Below are 20,396 nucleotides of genomic sequence, written 5' to 3'. Positions count from 1 at the left end.
TTTGAAGCACCTGTTTTTTTTTATTAAATCTCAAGACTATTCCATAAGCCCATAACACAGTGGATGAAAATATATTTACAGTCAATTGTTCCTGAAGTTCCATAAGGGTTGCTGTAATTTTGATTGAAAAAAACATTAGAACCTCAGCCATAAAGCAGGGCAGGATTTTGCTGCTTATAGTGGCATGCTTATAATTACCATGTACTGAGTGAAATTACAGGATTGCTATCAATTTATTTTGTATGGAATGTAAGATGACTGCTGAATTATAGATTAATTTCTTTAGGATTAGTCTTTTAATGCAGCATAACAATTCTTTCCATGTTGTGTCTGTGATGTGGTCGGGCTCTATGTCTCTGCTTGGGAACAGCTGCACAGAAAGTGTTACAGCAGCTGCAAGTCGCCCTCTCCCTTTCTGCAAAATCATTTCAAATCAAATATCAACGATTTGCCATCCTCAAATCCAACGCTTGTCCATGCAGAGTGAGCTTTCTGCTCTGTATTGGGTCAAGGCCCTTGACCCAATAGAGAGCAGAAAGCTCACTCTGCATGAACAAGCGTTGGATTTGGGGAGGGATTTCCCCTAATGCACAGGCTGAGATCTGATTGGCAGGTGTTTCTTTTTAATTCTCAACTTTGAGCCTCTTACAACCTGGCATTTCAGGTACACAGAGGCCCAATCAGCCCCCAGAGAGGCCCAAACAGCCCCCACCAGCCCACTAAATACTGACTTTCTATGGCACCTTATAGCAGCCCCTCTGGCATTTGCCAGAACCCACAGATTGCCAGTCCGGGCCTGCACCTTACTGACAATAATAAAGAGGTCCCAAAAAGTCTCTTTTTAACCAGGGTCACAAGTAAATATGACCTGGCTGCATCTAGGGTTGCCACCTGGCCTGTATTTTACAGGCCTGGCCGGTAAAAATGAAGGTTGATCCTAATGTTATTAGTAGGGAAAAAAGATAAATATATAGGAAGGCCGGTATTTTTTTTCCAGAAAAGGTGGCCAAACTAGCTACAGCCCATATTTCCAAGGCAAGAGACAATGGGGGATTAGAGCAGACCCCTGCAGAACACATTTTGGCATCAAGCTGAGAAAGAAACAGGAGAGCCCCAGCCCCAGGACTGACACTGTTATTCAGCGGAGAATAGGACTCGGAGATTCAAGCATTTTTTTCATTGTTCCCTTACAAGGAGCTGGAGTTTGGGGCTTGGGTGAGGTCATCGCAGTGAAGTCATCTCTCTGGCTGGGGAGGGGGAGCTTTTGTGTGGGTTTCAAGGAATCAGTCAGCATCAGCCCCCGGTGTCCTGCCCAAAGGAAACAAAGTACTTAATTGTCTGGCAGGGATTCAAATTCCAGTAGATGGGGGGGGGGAGCTGATTTTCCTTAAGTGCTTGATGGGCCTGACAGCCAACACAGAAAGTTTTGCTGCTTGGACAAAGCCAATGGTTTGGTAACTTTGAATTGTGTTAGCAGGGCCAGGCCAGACCAGCCGGGTGCCCCAGGCAACCCAGCAGCCCATCGCCCCCTCTGCAGCCCACATGCACGCTGAATGGCAGGATCACCGCCGGCAGGATCACTGTAATTAATCCTTACCCTGGTGGTGTAGTGGTGGTGCGGCGGGGACGCCCGCCGCACCGTCCTCCTTCACTGCCGGCTTCCTAATGCGAGCCGCGCGTGCACTTCCGGGTTTTATAGGCGCATGTACGCTGGCGTGATTACTTCAGCGCGCAATGCCGCGAAATTCAAATGGATTTAAAGAGACATTTTCTTTTATGTCATTGCCCGTGATAGGATTGTTATCCTGGTGCTCCTTAGCCTTGTGCTTTCTGTTCTTGAACCTTGATCCTGTTGTTAATCCGTGTTTGACCCTGCCTGTATACTGACTACTCTGAACTCTGAATATTGACCCAGCTAGAACTTTGACCACTCTTTGCCTGATCCCATCTGCCTGATTGATACCCGGTTTTGACCCTTGCCTGCCTGACGATTCTCTTATCCACCTGCCTCGACCCAGCATGTCTGACCATGTTAAGTCCAGGTGGCACCCAAGTAAGCTGAGGGCTCCTCCCGAAGCCCAACGGTGGTCACACTACTGGTGAAGCCAGACCAGGGTGCTTGGCACTTGTTCTGGTTTAGGGTGCCGGCCGTGACAATCACCCTCTCACCGCTGGTACTCGTTCGGAGGTGCACAAACAAGTGAAACTAGCCGGACTGCAGACTGGACTCGGGTAGGCAGCAGTGAAAGCAAGGTACGTGCCTGGCGCTCCCTAAGTTTTGGCTCCCTAGGCACGTGCCTACTCTACCTACCCCTAGTTCCGGCCCTGTGTGTTAGTGATCTGCAAAAGCTTAAGGTGGCCATAAACGTAGAGATCCGCTTGTTTGGCAATGTCGGCAAACGAGCAGATCTCTCCCCGACATGACCACACTGAAATGGGCGATATTGGACTGATCCGATCGTGGGCCCTAGGGCCTAACGATCGGATCATAATGCATTCGATACAGGCGGTCGGATTGCGGGACCACATAAATGCACAGATGCGGCCGTGATCCGTCGGAATTTTTTGACCTGCCTGATCGAGATCTGCCCGACTTTTGGCCAGATATCGATCGGGAAAGCCTGTCAGATGGTCCCACACACGGGCCAATAAGCTGCCGTCTCTGTCTGTCGACAACTTTTATCGGCCCATGTGTGGGGGCCTTTATACTCACACACACTAGCATTCTCAGGCAAAACTTTTGGTGATGAAGACGCTGGCAGCTGAGGTTTCTCAGCCTTACCACCTGAAGATACCTAAATAGACTTTACTTTTGCAGCAAATAGGCAAAATAAGTCCTGTTTTTGGAGGAAAACCCTGTTTGATAAATAGGCGAATTTACACAATAAGAAGGAGGAAAAGGTGCTACTGAGTACCAATGTCGATAACTCATCAAATATAACAAGTAGCCCAGGTGCACCAGCCTCAGACCCTCAGCTTCAGGGAGCGGCAATCTGAAAAAAGGCAAACAAAACAAATATACAAGGCTAAGTAAAAATGTGTTTAAATACAATGGAAGTGCAACTGATCTGGCCAATTGATCATTGCACATTCCCTGGTCCCCGGTCTCATAAGTAATTCAGTATAAATGCAGGGGTTTTTAGTTACAAAGTTGGGATCATAAAATTGATAAGCCACCATACCACATCAAGGTAAACCCCATACGGTGGTCCCTAACTATTTACTTCCGGTCATATTATATAGTATCCTCCCTGCATTACCATTCCTTGGGATAAGTGTCAAAACAAATGGAGCTATCCAGCACTCAAGGGAATCCACAGGGGCAAAAAAATTAAAGTAAAAACTATATTTATTTGTAAAGTTTAAAATGTACACATCTCCATGATAAATAGGTGAAACAGTGGCGAAATAAGATCTATTGCGCTTTCTTTTTGGGTCGAAACAAGTTAAACTCTAAATTTGTTGGACCAAGGACTTCCTGCTTGTTGTTTCTTGTTACTGGATTTGCATTAGTTATGTATACAGTTTCTGCACTGAAAGCTTTCAGAGGCGCTGAGAACCCTATACTGGAAAACTGTGCAAATAAATATAAACATACTGTATATACATAGATATCAATGATCCATTAGGACTTATCTAGCATTTGGTTTTCTTTATACAGTCAGTTAATTAAAAGACAGGGACTGCTATGCACGAAGAAGAGTCCTTCTTGGCATGTCTCCATCTAGACTTGACTCCACACTGGGCTGAGTAGTCTGATTTCAATCATACTGCCCAAGTATCTGGACATGTACAGTATGCCAGGTTTGGGGGTCTTTGCAATCCTGTCTGATCATTCAGTCTTTTGGCCTCTCCTACAGGCAAATGGTTGGATACAATAAAGTATTGGCTTCCTTTAAGGTGGCCATACATGGGCAGATTTAAGATGGTGTTTCTGCCCCTTCAGACTGATTAGGCAGCTTATCTACCAATATATGGGGCAATCCAGCAGGTCAACTTCATCAATATCTGGAATAAATTCTTCCAGATGTCAATCGGACACGTTTGATTTTCCTGTAGGATCAAGAACCACATCATCACATACATGAGGTCCTATCCAACAGAAAAATCAAACCTGTCCACAATTATGATCTGATAGGTGGCCTGAGGACCAAACAACCAGATAAGTCCAATATTGCCCACCTCAGTGTGGGCATATTTATGGAAGATGGGCTTGTATGGCGACCTAGCCAAAAGAGTTGGTATGACCAGCCCTAGTCTTGAATGTGAAAACTTTCTCAATTAATTTTTCCCCTAGTCTCACACACTTATCAGAGCCTAAACCTCAGAGGCTTCCACCCACCAGGATTTTCTGGAAGTCAGGATAATAGGGGTGGCCTTGGTATGATGGTTCATGTTCAAAAACCTCCTGAAAATCACCTGCAAATCATTGACATCTCTGAAAGCTCAGATCTTCATACAACAAACACGTGACCTTGTATTTGAAGGTACCTAAGCTAGTATAATATTGCTTATTGAAGTCCATACATTTGTTTAATAATATTCTTTATTGACTGTTTTATTAAATGTTTTATGTAGCCATAGCGCATGGTGCTTCACCTAACAGAAACACTATTTTCTCCAGGAACCCCAAATTGTGAGCATTTCACATAACAGATACCAAAAGAAAAACATTTGTGTGTGTGATAAGGAAGCCACCTTTTGGCCCAGTTGAATCTGGGCAGGGAGTGGGTCTGTGATGCAATGGGGTGGGGTTGTGACTGCAGGGGGTGGGGTGTGATGTCGGGAAGGCTATGATGTGGTGATTGGAAATCGCCGTGTCAATCATAGAGAATCCAGCAAAGTTTTCCTAATCATGAAAACTGGGCAGGCAATTTTGACCCAAGCAGCCCTTCAAAAATCCGTGCTGTCCGGGTCAAAATTGGACAGGTGGGAACCCTAGTGTGTGAGTATGAGCTTTTGCAGGTCTCTAACACAATTCAAAGTTAGCAAATGATCAGCCTTCTCTATGGCGGAGCTTGGTGCCTGACCCTTTTAGCAGCAAAGGAAAACTAACCTAGGACTATGGGTAGCAATGCTGTATTTTATGTACTGAACATACTGTACCAGCCCAGAGGTGCAATAGCCCTATAACAGTAATGATCCTTTAAAGTTGTCCCCAGCAGCTCTCCATCTTGTTAGGCCATCTTTGTGTGTCAGTGGCACTGCACATGCTCAGTGCGTTCTGGATGGCTCTTGGAAAGCTAAGCTTAGGTATCATGGAAAATCAGCCTTGTATTGTGAATGTTCTATTATGTATATAGTCAGAGTATGTGTTGTGAATCAGCAGAAAAGAAAATGGAGATCTTCAGGAGGCACCTCCAGAGTCACTGCTAAAGGATTGGGTCGATCTTGGGCTTGTACAGCACCCCAAAACACAACCTGTGGCATTCTTTGTTAAGGTTTAGTTAGACTTTAAGCTCTGCTTTTACTTTTTACAGAGTTTACAGCAGAAAATGTTGCCATAATCTGAACAATTTAACAGAGAAATACTTAAAGGAGAAGGAAAGCCCCAAGACAGTTTATTGCCAACAGATTAGCCACAATAGTGCAAGCTAGAACATTATATTTATTCATACCTGAGTAAACAGCTCTAGACAATGTCTCTGTTTATTAAGGATAGCAGCTGCCATATTAGCTTGGTGTGACATCGCTTCCTGCCTGGGTCTCTCCCTGCTCACTCATAGCTCTGAGCTCAGATTACAGCAGGGAGGGGAGGAGGGAGGGAGAGGAGCAAACTGAGCATGCTCAAGCCCTGCCCTGGAGGTTTAAACTGAAAACAGGAAGTCTGATACAGAAGCCCATGAGTACACAATAAAAGGAAAGAAATGCTGTGTTTCTTTTGACAGAGGACTCAGAGCAGCATTACTTTGATGGGTTACTGGTAAATACTGGTGTATTTATATAGACCTTTCTGATAAAGCTTACTTCGTTTTAGCCTTTTCTTCTCCTTTAAATATGTGGTTCACCTTTTGGTTATTTTTTAGTATGTTATAGAATGGCTGATTCTAAGCAACTTTACAATTGATCTTCATTATTTATTTTTTTATAGTTTTTGAATTATTTGCCTTCTTCTTCTGACCCTTTCCACTTTCAAATGGGGGTCCCTGACCCCATCCAAAAAAACAAATGCTTTTTAAGGCTACAAATTTCTAGGTATTGCTACGTTTTATTACTCTTCTCTCTATTCAGGCCTTCTCCTATTCATATTCAGGTATATTATTCAAATTAATGCATTGTTGCTAGGGTAATCTCTGCCATAGCAACCAGATGGCTGAAATGGCAAACTTGACTAAAAAGCTAAATAACTCAAAAACCACAAATAATAAAAAATGAAAACCAATTGCAATATGTCTTAGAATATCACTCTCTACATCATACTGAAAGCTAATTCAAAGGTGAACAACCCCTTTAATTTAGCCCTGCTTAGGTGACATAGTATTAAGTTGATCTAAAGCACATCCCTATTGTCACAAATACCCTCTTTACTCCTTCTCTTGCCAAAACACAGGCTTTAATTATCCAGGAGCCAAGTCCAACACAAAGGGATCCATCCTGTTAGCAGCAATTTAATACCCAAAAGCATGGGTTCCTCTCTGGAAACAACATTTACTGTTGCTTCTCTTTTTTTTTTAATTCTTTTTGGCTTGAAACAATCAGTTTGTTGGAGGCTCATCTGACCGCCTATGTTTCTAAATTGCCTTAAAAGGTAAATTCTTGGAAAAAGAAAGGGCTGACTCCAGAAATAAAGCAAGGTTTTGGCCCTGGCCTCTTCTGAAACAGTTGGACAAAACAGCTGGTACACGTCGTATATCAATTATGTATTTTATCCATCAGAACCATCAAGTGGGCTGTGGGGGGGCATTGATCCATAAACAGCATGTGCAGTTCCTAATGAGCAGACGATGCCTCTTCTGATTAGTTGTGAGGCCGTGGTGTTCCCAGGCAATGTTTCAAACCATCTACAGCTATCAAAGTGTAAATATTAATTTATGATACATAGCAACATAGTCGTTAAGGAAGAATAATACACAAGTCTATCACGTTCACCCTTTGGCTTGCATTTTTGTTAGCCCTATGTATGTCAATACGGGCCCCGCTGTGTCTGATGCCTCTATTTATACCCCTCTGATCACACTCTAAAAAATGCTTTAAAGACGAGGGCACCCATAGCATTGGTTGAAATAGCGGCCGCTCACAAACATCAGCCTATGACATATAAGGATGCGGAATTCTCAGGAATTATCTCGGAGCTGTGGGCATCAGAGTGATAAGGGGACTCTGCTTTAACTCAGACTTCTGGAAGGGGTTTATTTTATCCATTTGGGCTGAATCATTTTACAGGAGGAAACATGAAATGTGTAGATATTCAAGAAATATTCAGGAAAGCCATTCAACGGTCCAACATGAGTGCAAAACTTAGAAGAAGGAGTTGGGATATGGGATATGGGATCAGTTATTTGGAAACCAGTTATCCAGAAAGTTCCGAATTACAGAAAGACCGTCTCCCATATAGACTCCATTATAATCAAATAGTCCAAATTTTTAAAAATGATTTCCTTTTTCTGTATAATAATAAAACAGTAGCTTGTACTTGATCCCAACTAAGATATAATTAATCCTTATTGGAAGCAGAACCAGCCTATTGGGTTTATGTAATGTTTACATGATTTTCTAGTAGTCTTAAAGTGTGAAGATCCAAATTACAGAAAGACCCGTTATCCGGAAAGCCCCAGGTCCCGAGCATTCTGGATAATAGGTCCCATACCTGTATAAGAAATTGGTTCAGTGTTTGATGTGTCCCATCCCAGCAGCTCTCAGCTCACGTGGAGCCTTTGCCTGCGAAGAAGATATCGGCACCCTGCTCGTTTATTGTGCGGAAATGCAATGTTTCGGGGACACACCCCTTTGTCAAGCTTGAATCATAGGATCCCAGGGGGCGGCCCTTATTTTTCAAAATGGCAATTTTCCATTTAGGATTACCCAATGTGGCACATACTAGTAGAAAAATATATTATTCTGAAAATGGTTTATTTCAATGATACAGGATTTAACACATGAGCTGTTTTATGAAATATCTTTTTATAGAGACCTACATTGTTTGGGGGTTATAGTTTTCCTTTCAAGCATTTTCAGAAATGGAATGCTGATTTCAGCTCATATCTGTCGTTTCTACGATATAATAACACTATGATTTAGGCAGAAAGGAAAAGTTTGGGTTTTCCTGATCTTTTTTTTAAAGTAAACTAAAAGTTCTCCTCAGGAAATGCCCCAAAAAAATAAAAGAGCGCAAAATCAGTTTTGCTTTAACTGCAACCTCCTGCAGCAACAGCTAGGGGGTGCTAGATTATCAATCCATAAACAAGACTCCGCACCCCTTAAGAGGCAACATCTACCACTTAAGATGCTAGTGGCCTTGCAGGGAAAGTACTCTACCACCCACAGGGCACTCGTCCAGCACAATAATGTTGTTTATTTGCACTTTCATTAAAGACAAACCCCCCCAAAAAAACAAAGCTTTTGGCTGGCCCATCTAACCCCCTAATTCTGAAAATGCCACATGACTCTCAATCTGTTTCCCATATTTAAAAGGGAACAGATTTACCAAGTGTATTTTGCAGTTTATTCGGAACCACAATGGGGGCTGTGGAATCAGAATTGCTGAGTGTAGGACAAAGGATTGTGTTGCCTGAATGCACAATGGCAGGAGTTATGGCTCAGCATGTTCTCTTTCTTTGTACAAAGCAGTGGTTGAGCATTTGGAGCGGAGGCAGCGCATCTGATGTAGAAATCACTGCATTCCTTTAAGGCTGAAGTGTGGTGGAGCCAACTGCCCCTAATCTGTCAAGCTATGTTATGCTTCCCAGTTAGAGGAAATCACTGATACGAAATTTGAATTATTTATATAGGGAAAAAAACACAAAGTGTAACTTTTTGACAACATCCAAGTTGGATACATGCCCTGATTTTCCATCTGTGCACTCAAGACTGGATTTAAAAAGTGTGCGCCCCTAGGCCGCCTGGCTGCTTTCAACCCCCCCCCTGCCCCACCACCTGTTGCACCCCCAGCCGACACTTACCCCCAGCTGCTAACACTGCCCTCCAACCACCACAGCACGCCACCCACTCCTATCCAATCTTGAGGAGTTGGGTGGGATGGGGATCTCTTTATAAGTTAAAGAAAAAGGAAACAAGTTTGTTCTTCAGCCTGATCAACCTCCTGGTATGACATCACTACCGGTGACATCACTTGTGGGTTATGGGGAGAGTGGTGGGTAGCACTTTGGATTGTGGTGAAACCACTGCAGGTTATGTAATGGATCTGTGTGGGTAAAAAATTGGTTTTGGTTGGGTCACAGTTCTGCCCAACTTTGCCTACACAGGTCTCTATCATATGGGGTGCATTGCACTTCTGTGCTGACTTCAAACCCTTAAAGGGATACTGTCATGGGAAAAAAATATTTTTTCAAAACGCATCAGTTAATAGTGCTGGTCGAGAAGAATTCTGCACTGAAATCCATTTCTCAAAAGAGCAAACAGATTTTTTTTATATTTAATTTTGAAATCTGACATGGGGCTGGACATATTGTCAGTTTCCCAGCTGTCCCCAGTCATGTGACTTGTGCTCTGATAAACTTCAGTCACTCTTTACTGCTGTATTGCAAAAACAGCTTAGCAACAGAACAATGGGAAGGTAACTAGACAGCAGCTCACTAACACAAGATAACAGCTCCCTGGCAGGGCCATATTTATTTATATATGCCTATTTTTTTCAGGATTTGTTTTTTCTTTAAAAATACTCCCCACCCTCCACCACGGATTTCCATAGAAAATGTGGTGACGGAGCTGAGGGGTAGGGGGTCTGAGGAAGACAGCGTAAGTGACGTGTGTGATGTCAGCGCACACGCTGTAGGGGTGTTTAGGTCCAATGCCTAGGGCGGCATCGGACCTAAATACAGCCCTGCTCCCTGGTAGATTTAAGAACTGCATTCAATAGTAAAATCCAGGTCCCACTGCGACACATTCAGTTACATTGAGTAGGAGAAACAACAGCCTGTCAGAAAGCAGTTCCATCCTGAAGTGCTGGCTCTTTCTGAAAGCACATGACCAGGCAAAATTACCTGAGATGCACCTACACACCAACATTACAACTATAATACACTTGTTGGTTCATGACATTCACATTTTATCATAATGCAACTCTCAGAACTTGTGGCAAAGTTGATTATTGGCCGACTACATGGGGAAAGGTGGACAGCTGTGGCTTTACGGTTGAAGGCACTCCTTGGCCTTTAACAGGGAATAGTTAATCACAGCAAACTTACAAGTCAGTGTCTCATGTTCTTCACATTTGGTGCACCCCCCGCTGCTGTATGCTCCTCCACTCACTGGTCTCCAATCCAGCAAAATATGTAATTCAAACAGTGAAGAAAGAGTTAGGGAGAGTATCCAGCCAGCGGTTACTTCAAATCAAAAAGCTTTATTCCAGGCTACATTTAAACAGAGATCTACATGAAACATACTTCCTGTTCTATGACAGTGTGATCACCTGACGCGTTTCATGCCTCACGAGGCATTTAAATATAGCCTGGAATAAAGCTTTTTGATTTTAAGTAACCGCTGGCTGGACACTCCCCCTAACTCTTTCTTTAACAGGGAATAGATCGAACATAACCTGGTTTTAAGGTATGGGGGAAAGTAACCATCACTTCTATATCTCACAAAATCTAGCAAATAAAAGAAAAACAGGCCAGATATAATTAGTCTCAGAGCTTCGTAAGCACAGAAGTGATTAATGATTTAGTTACACAGCTTGAATAACATGTTGGGCATCGGGCAGCATCTGTTGATAATGTTACAAAAGCCTCAGCTTGGTATATAATAAACAAAAAGCAGCATGAACACAATCCAGGCTACTATTAGCCCATGCTTGCCTGTTATACTACAATGGCAGACTTGTCTCATATCCCACAGGAGACCTGGCACACCACAGTTCCACACCGACCCCTGCTGCTGTCTATAGTGATATCATGTAATAGGGTGGTGTCAGTCATGGTGCCAGCTCTGTCTATATGGAGATATTTGTAGACTTTGCGCTGATCCTGAGCAACTAATCTCATGCATTTATTAATCTAGCTTCCTGGTGAATGGTTGCTATTGGTTACTAGACCTCAGGCAGCTGTTATTGCATTCTTCCCATACATACCATGACAACTTCATCCCTCAGAAGGTGGCTGTAATTTCCGAGTTCCCAGTTCAGACTATCCCAATAGAGGCAGAAGACTTGCACCTAAAGAATAGCCCGTACATGTCATTTTAAGGGTGAGTGCCCAAAGTGATGCCAACCGGAAAGTGCAATTGTGCCCAATAACAGTGCAAAAGCAACTCATCAGTTTTCATGCATCAGATGCAACTGATTCAAGCGTAACTACCCGTGGTGACCACATTGGAAAAAAGCTGATTTTTGAGTAGAAACAAGGCCAAATGGAAGACATGCTAGTAAAAGCCACAGTAGAGGACACGTTGTGGGTTATGTAATGAAAGACCCTGGTAGTGATGAGCGAATTTGTCCCATTTCGTCTAGTTGGAAAATTCACGAAACTGGGGAAAAAATTGCGAAACGGCGAAATTTCGCGAAATCCATTAAAGTCAATGGACGTTTTTTTTCATGGTGACTTTTTTCTCCTAATGCATTAGGGTGGTGGCACACATGCAGATTCCCGGGGAAATTAGTCGCATCTTCTTCAGGTGACCAATCTCCCTGTAATGCCTTCCCGCCGCCGGCAAGAATGTGAAGCGCCAGCGGGATGCCATATGGATCGCTTTAGTCTTCCGAAGTCAATGGACGTTTTTTCTTATGGGCAAATTTTCACTGGAATTTCCGGAATTTCTACGCAAATCCATGGCTGGCGAATAAATGTGTTCATCACTAGATGCTGGCGGTCATTTATCAACACTGGGCATATTTGCCCATAGGCAGTGACCCATGGCAACCAATGAAATTGCTACTTGGAGCTGTCTTTAAAAAGCTATTTACTGATTGGCTGTTATGGGTAAATGCCCATGGGCAAATTTGCCCAGTGTTGATAAATGAGCCCCACTAAGTTTGCCCAGGAGCAGTAACCCATAGCAACCAATAAGCAGGTAGGATTTACTGATCAGCTGTTTAAAAGCAAACATCTTATTGGTTACTATTGGTTAATGCTCCTGGGCAAACTTAGTGCCTTTTATTATGGGGGATTAGGTTTAAGTAATTTTTCTACATGTATATGGAACCCCAACAGGGGTATAACACAGGCCATGAGTTCATGTGGGGGGGTTATTTGCATTTCTTAAAGTTCTGTAAATGAGAAAATATATTCACTGTCTTTAATACATTCACTTCAAATGGAAAAGACAAAGCCGATCCCTTAGCAGATTAAATCCTCAGCAGTGCGTAGTGGCAGCTGCTGGGGCGGATTCATTCTTAAAATATATGAAATCTGCTCTGTCATGGGACAAATGCCATTGCGTTGAGATGGAACGTTAATAGAGGCCTTTACAGCATGTGATGGAGATGAGAGAGCAGATTCCTTCTCATCTATTTAGAACTTGGAAATAAACTTGCTGGAGAGTTGCAGGCAGTTGCATCAGCTGAACATATAGATAGATATTTCCCCTTTGGGAGATATGGCTCATGTCATGTAGCAATGTGACATTTCCCAAAATGAGAAAAGGAGATTTATAATGGGTTTATAGGATCACCGGACATTTTTGGCTGAAGACCAGGACCTAATTGTCCTACAGTGTTTTAGCTCATCAAAGCTCATGAACTTTGTTATGATCTAAAAGGGCTCTGACCAAAGGATGGACCACCCAAGGCAGAAGAAGACCACTTCCCTTATGTATAAACATTCTGGAGGGGTCAGCTGACTGTAAACAGGAACTAATGCGAGAATGAAAATGTTATATAAGCTTTATTGTGCTAAAATAAGAAATTTTCTAAATATAATCAATTACAATTTTCTGAAATAATCAAGGTAATCTTTGCTCTCCCCATTTCAGCATCTGTCTCTCTTTATTCTCTGTTTGTGCAGGAGTTGGGAGACAGTTAGACTCAATGCAGCCTTTGGGGAGTTCCTTTTGCCTAAAATATGTAGGAAAGCTCTCTGTTTTAAAATCACTGGAAATCTTGACTCTCTATCTGCAGAATTTGTCCCAAAGTTAGTTATTGTGTTAGATTTTGTTTGTTCTGGAGTCTGTTATCTGAGTAAGCTCTAACACATCTGCTAGGAAAGGAAGCCCCCCTAAAAGATATATTGGATCTAACTGTCAATGAAAATCTGACACCTGCCCCCTGCAAGAAGACAGAGTGAAAATAAACAGATGCTGAGAGTAAGGATGTGATTATTTCATGGTACAGGATTTTTAATTGATTGTATTTAGAAAGTTTCTTCTTTCAGTATGAGGAAACATGTTAAATTATAATTTTCACGATAGTTTCCTTTTAAAATCTGTGCTTGGGATATCCACAGCTTTACCTTAAGGAATTACAGATTCCTCATCCAATACTATCTATAGAAAAGCAACTGGGGACACTCAATGCATATGAAAGGCAACTGCTACAATCCTAATATAAGTTCATACCACATCACAAGACAGAACAGGCACTTTGATAATTTACTCTTGCAATTCCAGTTGGTACCTCCTTGGTACCCCAGGCACAGCTGTTTTCCTAATCAGTACTAGGATTTACTCATTGTTTGAAGATGCTGTGCCCTAAAGGTCCCCATAGACGCGACGATTCTTCTTGCCGAACGACCGATTTTAGGGAAGCCCGACCGATCCTTCGAAATTATCGTGCGGTTAGTGGTATTCGAACGATCGTACATCTTACGATTTTTCGTCCGACATCTGTCGGGAAATTGATCGGCCAGGTCAAAAAATCTTTGTCGGTCCCAGTGCAATCTCTCTATAGCTGGCCATAGATGTTGAGATTTAAGATAGGTTTCTATAATAATATCCCCCATAATGACAAAGGCTTAATTAATTTGCATGGAAAAAATATACCAGAAATGGCTGCGCCCAGTGAGATTTGATCATCCGCCTCTCACTTTACTTTGTCATGTTGCTGTTCCCAAGTCCCTACTCACAATGCAAAGAACGACCAGCTGTTACATGCGTGATATGTAATGCATCGGCTCCCCAGGAATATATAATATGTGAAATATTTCCTTTGGCTTTCTTTTACTGTCCTTTTAAAAGAAGCATCAGAGATATTTACTAAGTTATTGCTCTGTAGGTATTCTTTAACGCCAGGCAAAGGCCAAGGTGAGTGTTACTGACAGATTAAGCACCAGCATAGGTACCCTGTCCCAAAATGGGAAAGGCCAGTGGGACATATCGAATGAGCAACCACAGATGTAGCCAGCCCCAATAAGTCAGCAAGGTGAGTGATACATACAGAATAAGTAACTGTAGATGTAGCCAGCCCCAAAAAGGGAGCAAGGTGAGTTATACATACAAAATGAGTAACTATAGATGTAGCCAGCCCCAACAAGGGAGCAAGGTGAGTTATACTTACAAAATTAATAACTATAGACGTAGCCAGCCCAACAAGGGAGCAAGGTGAGTGATACATACAAAATGAGTAACTATAGATGTAGCCAGTCCCAACAAGGGAGCAAGGTGAGTTACACAAGGGGGGTTGTGGGAGCACCCGCATTGCTAAGTAAAAATATATATAAGTATAAGTGAAGTGCTACTGGCATATCCAAATGGGTCAGTGCACATTCCCTGGGCCCCTGTGTAAGTAATTCAGTAGATATGCAAATGCATGTGTTAACAAAGACAGGGGTTTTTAGTTGCAAAGTTATGATCATAAAGTTGAAAAGCCACCATACCACGTCAAGGTAAACCCCATATGGCGGTCCCTAACTTGTTTACCTACCAGTCATAGTATTGAGGATCCTGTGTCTCTCTGCATAATAGCAATAGTAAAGTAAAAAGTAAAAGTCTGCTGAACCTTGGTTTCTGGAGGGCTAAATCCTCCCCCGCTGCTGAATTGCAGCTTTTAAGAGAGAGTGATTGCCCAAACCAACGCCCATTTTTGACAAAAATGTATAAATATGGTGCAGTTAAAAGCATAGGGCCACTATTAATTAATAGGGGTGGGTATGAGGGGGTGCTACAAGCCACAAGAAGCTTAGCCAAAGCTACAGGCTGTAAAAGCAAATACACAAGGGGGGTTGTGGGAGCACCCGCATTGCTAAGTAAAAATATATATAAGTATAAGGGAAGTGCTACTGGCATATCCAAATGGGTCAGTGCACATTCCCTGGGCCCCTGTCTAAGTAATATAATATATAATAAGTCAGCAAGGTGAGTGATACATACAGAATAAGTAACTGTAGATGTAGCCAGCCCCAAAAAGGGAGCAAGGTGAGTTATACATACAAAATGAGTAACTATAGATGTAGCCAGCCCCAACAAGGGAGCAAGGTGAGTTATACTTACAAAATTAATAACTATAGACATAGCCAGCCCAACAAGGGAGCAAGGTGAGTGATACATACAAAATGAGTAACTATAGATGTAGCCAGTCCCAACAAGGGAGCAAGGTGAGTTATACTTACAAAATGAGTAACTATAGATGTAGCCAGCCCAACAAGGGAGCAAGGTGAGTAACTATAGAATTAGTAACTATAGATGTAGCCAGCTCTAACAACAAGGCAAGATGAGTGTTACATACTGAGGAACCACAGATGTGTACCATTTCCAGACAGAGGGCAAGGTAACTGTTACCCACAGAATGTGTAGCCACAGATGTACCCTGCCTAGGAAATGTGCAAAGTTGGTGGTGTATAAAGATAAATAACCATAGATGGAGCCCGCTTCAGCAAAGGGGTAATCACAGATGTACATTGCCTAAAAGAAAGACAAGTTGAGTGGTACATACAGAATGGGCAACCATAAATGTACCCCCCCCCCCTTTTTTTCCCACTGGCCAAGTAGGGTTGCCTGGCCAGTAAAAATAATGGCTGATTCCAATGTTATTAATAGGGGAAAAAGATAAATATATATATGAAGGCCGGTATTTTTTTCTAGAAAAGATGTGGCAACCCTATGGCCAAGTCCGACCCTAAAGAATACGATGTGCAAATTACAATGGATCTTTGGATAGCATAACATTCATGAAAACTCTATTTATAATTAGGGAGATTTTTACTCTTTCAGGGTTTATGGAACTACAACCCCCAGCATACTCCACTAGTTCAGATTAGGAGTTGTAGTTCAAGTTTGGTTGCAATAAATTACAAAAAACTGGCAATGTCCCTGTAATGAATACTTTGGGGAGGTACTGTGCCCCTTTATCTTAGTTTGTTAAAGTCCCATCAGTTATAACCAGCTATTTGCTACCCATCTTTTCTTGGCCACAATAAGATTTACACTGAGGACCGTAGTAGATTAGATTCAATTAATTAGCCCACAAATTGCTATTCATTAATCATACACAATCAGACGATGGCTGTAACCACAGTGGAAATGTGAAAAGCCTGGCATTTAATCACTTATTAACTAATCTCAATGAATGAAAGCCAAAGGCATTATGGAAGGGAAAGAGGCTCGGCCTTATTCTGCTCTTTATCAGACCATTCCGGCTATTTTTTTCTCTCCGTTGCCATGGAAATGTATACCACCAACATTGGTCTGAAAGTAAAGTCGGCCTTCCTCGCTATTCATATGGATCTTTGCAGAGCTGCTTGGGATATTTAAATGCAAATAAAGGGAGGGGAGACCTGAATAAGGAGCCTTTAGTGTTTTGTGAGGCAGCTTTATCATAGGTCAGTGAATTGAGTCACTTGGGCAGAAAAGAGCCCAGATCCCACCGAGCATCGTATAAAAGACAAGATTAACCATTAAATGTGCCTACAACCTTGTTATAATAAATATAACTTTCAGCATCCACCGACAGCCAGAGTTAGGGGAACTGTAGGGCTTACATTTGGGCATTAGCGATGGGCGAATAAATCTGCCTAACGCGAATTTGCGTTGAATCTCTGCGTCTCGCCGCCAGTGTATAAATTCCCGAATCTCCTATGAAAATTTGCTGGCGTCAAAAAAATTTGGATGTGTGTCCGAAAAGTCAAAATCGCAACGCGTCAACACTATTCTGACGCCCATTGAATTTAATGGCTGTGCCGAAATTGATGCAAGCAACTTTTCGGACGCGCGTCTGCAGGCATCAATTTTCGAGTTTCACAATTTTTTTGTGAATTTTTAGCCGTTTCGCGAAATTCGAAAATTTTTCAGCAAAGAGAAATGGGAGAACTTTGCCCGTTACTATTGGGCAACCTTGATTTTCTCAGTGCTTCGGTACAGCTATGGGACCTGTTATCCAGAATGCTCTGGACCTGGGGTTTGCCACATAACAGCTCTTTCTGTCATTTGTATCTTCATCCCTTAAGTCTACTAGAAAATCATGTAAACATACCCAATAAACCCAATAGGCTGGTTTTGCTTACAATAAGGATTATTTATATTTTAGTTGGGATCAAGTACAAGCTACTGTTTTATTATTACAGAGAAAAAGGAAATCATTTTTAATAATTTGGGTTCATTAGATAAAATGGGAGACAGCCTTCCTGTAATTCACTTTTCTGGATAATGGGTTTGCAGAAAACAGATTCCATACCTGCTCTACAAGCCAATATTATGCAAAGGCTTTCCTGTGTCTGACCTGTTGTACATTCCGTAATGGAATGCTGAAGGTCAGGTCATTAGAGGGAAGTGAGCCTATTTATAGCTTATCTTCATCCAAAAATAACAGCATTTCTTATTGTGATGTCACAGACTGACAGAAAAGGAGCCTGGGCAGCTTGTTAGATAGACTTTACATCACTGTAAGGAACAAGAGTGGCAGTGGATGGTATAAGAAATGTACCACCAGGTTCTAAAAGAATTGTGGATAATTTTCTATTTTACAGATATAACCTTTTCTCTATAAATAAAGCAGAGGCCACAACACATGATAAAACATTGACTGATTTATTAAAGTATCGTAAAGGCACGCCGTTACATGATCTTCGTCTGTACTGTCATATGATTTTTCTTAGAGGCAGGTGGCACTTGTAAAAGAGTACATTCATACTTGTAGGTGAGTGCAGTATTTATAACAGTGCTTATACCATATTATACATAGCAACAGGCCCTTTACAGAGAGTTGCCATACTGTTTGCCTCCACTGGCATGTTGCCCCAGGAAAAGAAACATGTTTAAACCATAAGATGCTGCTCTTCTGTTAAGGTCTTGGAAAAATACATGTGGCAACTCCCACTGATATGTACAGAAGAAAATAGACAGCTATGGAATGTTCTCTGCATAGTCCTGCCTTATACTTTGTATATACCTTTTATTTCTATTAAGGCATAAGGTAAATCAGTTGCCTAAAAAACAGCCCCCTACCCCACATTAACTTCTAGGTTCCTCTTTAGTGTGTCCCACCTCTTCTTACCCAAACCCAGGGGAAGGCACCTAGCGCATAAGAACTGGACCATACTAATTGCTTTACTGCAGAGGGGTGGTAGTAAGGTCCACTGGCACCCAGAATGTACATGAGTGACGTTGTACTGGATCTTTAGCTGGCATTTAACTTTAAAGGCACATCAACATTATACTGCAGGGGTAAATTCACATTCAAAGATTATAGTTCCAATATCCGAGCACAAATGTAACAGTCGGTTCTGCTGTTCAGATGATGGGCAGATTATGATTACTGACAGTTGTTCTTAGGGCAATTGCTGTTCGAGACTTATAGAGTGTCTGCCTCTAATTGTTACACATCAATTCAAGGGCAACCTATTTGTTAGTGTGTCTGTCCCATTAATATGTTCCTCTACGGTATATGAACTACACTTAGGGTTACGCCCTTTTGCCACCAGTGTGGTGTTAACGTAGCCGGGAGATAACAATAACAGGGGCAGGGACTGGAGCAGTTACTATAGTTTATTCTAGAACATTCCTTACTTAGCTTAGGCTGAGGGAATCCAGTAATGTTTCCGGTATGATATGTCTTCTTTGGGGAAAAAAGGGTTCACACCAACAGGGTACAGGTTAAAAGTTACATAGCAAGCCTGATGGAACCCATTGCCACCCCTAAACTGGGGGGATATCATTTATCAAAATCCGAATTTTTCTGATAATTTTATTAAAAAAAAGTCAGTGCAAACTAGAATCCACGATTTTACCTTATTTATTATTAAAAAAAAACATAATATAATCGGATCGGGGGAAAACTCCATGAAATCGAGTTAAAATCCGAATTGTACGTTTTATTCTGATAATTTCCAGAATTTTTTGATTTTTTTGGGGCTTTTTCCCCAAAAAGCCCACATTTTCCAGATTTTTGACAGAAAAGGCCGAAAGTCTGAGTTGGATTTTTGGGCTAATTCCAGCACAGGCCACCTTAAAACCTTATTTTTCCACTAAGAATTTGGATTTTGTAGTAAAAAAAAAAAAAAATCAAAATTTTCAAGTTTTTAACATTCGGAATTTAATAAATAACCCCCTATGTTTCTCTCCCCAGTCCTTGGTCCCACGGTCGGATGCTTTTAATTCCTGTAATTGTTAAGATTTCCTAATGAATTTTAATTACAAAATTTAATAAATAACCAGTTAAAAAAAAACACTTTTCTTGCCTGTAAGCGACTCATGACTCTTAATAATTAGAGCACCAGTAGTGCAGTGCAATTGGGCAAAGGTAGAAAGGCAGCCATTACCCATAACAATTTGGCATTGTCGACCATCGTGAGATACTGTATATCCCTCTAGAGTTTTAACTGGCACTTAAAGGAGAAGGAAACCTATTCGGCGCAAAAACCCTCCCCCCCTCCTGTGTGTTCCAACCCTCCCTCCTCCCCCCTGGTCTACCTGTCCCGCTGGGCAAATGCCCCTAACTTGTTACTTACCCTTCTGCGCAGGTCCAGTCTACGGAGTTCACCGACACCATCTTCTTCCAAGCGATCTTCTTCCTGCTTTGACCGGTGTATGCGCAGGAGGAGCATTTCGCCGGTACGATCTACTGCGCATGCGCCAAAAGTCACGAAGTGAAATCTGAAAACTTTGTGACTTTTGGCGCATGCGCAGTAGATCCGTACCGGCGAAATGCTCCTACTGCGCATGCGCCAAAACGCAGGTCAAAGCAGGAAGAAGATCGCGTGGAAGAAGATGGTGCCCATGAAATGGACCTGCACAGAAGGGTAAGTAACAAGTTGGGGGCATTTGCCCAGCGGGATAGGTAGGCCAGGGGGGAAGAGGGAGGGTGGGCAACACATGGGAGGGGGGAGGGTTTTTGCGCCGACTAGATTTCCTTCTCCTTT

This window comes from Xenopus laevis, chromosome 8L, assembly GCF_017654675.1.
Source record: "Xenopus laevis strain J_2021 chromosome 8L, Xenopus_laevis_v10.1, whole genome shotgun sequence".
Lineage (NCBI taxonomy): Eukaryota > Metazoa > Chordata > Amphibia > Anura > Pipidae > Xenopus > Xenopus laevis.
Note: the sequence above shows the minus strand (reverse complement) of the source record.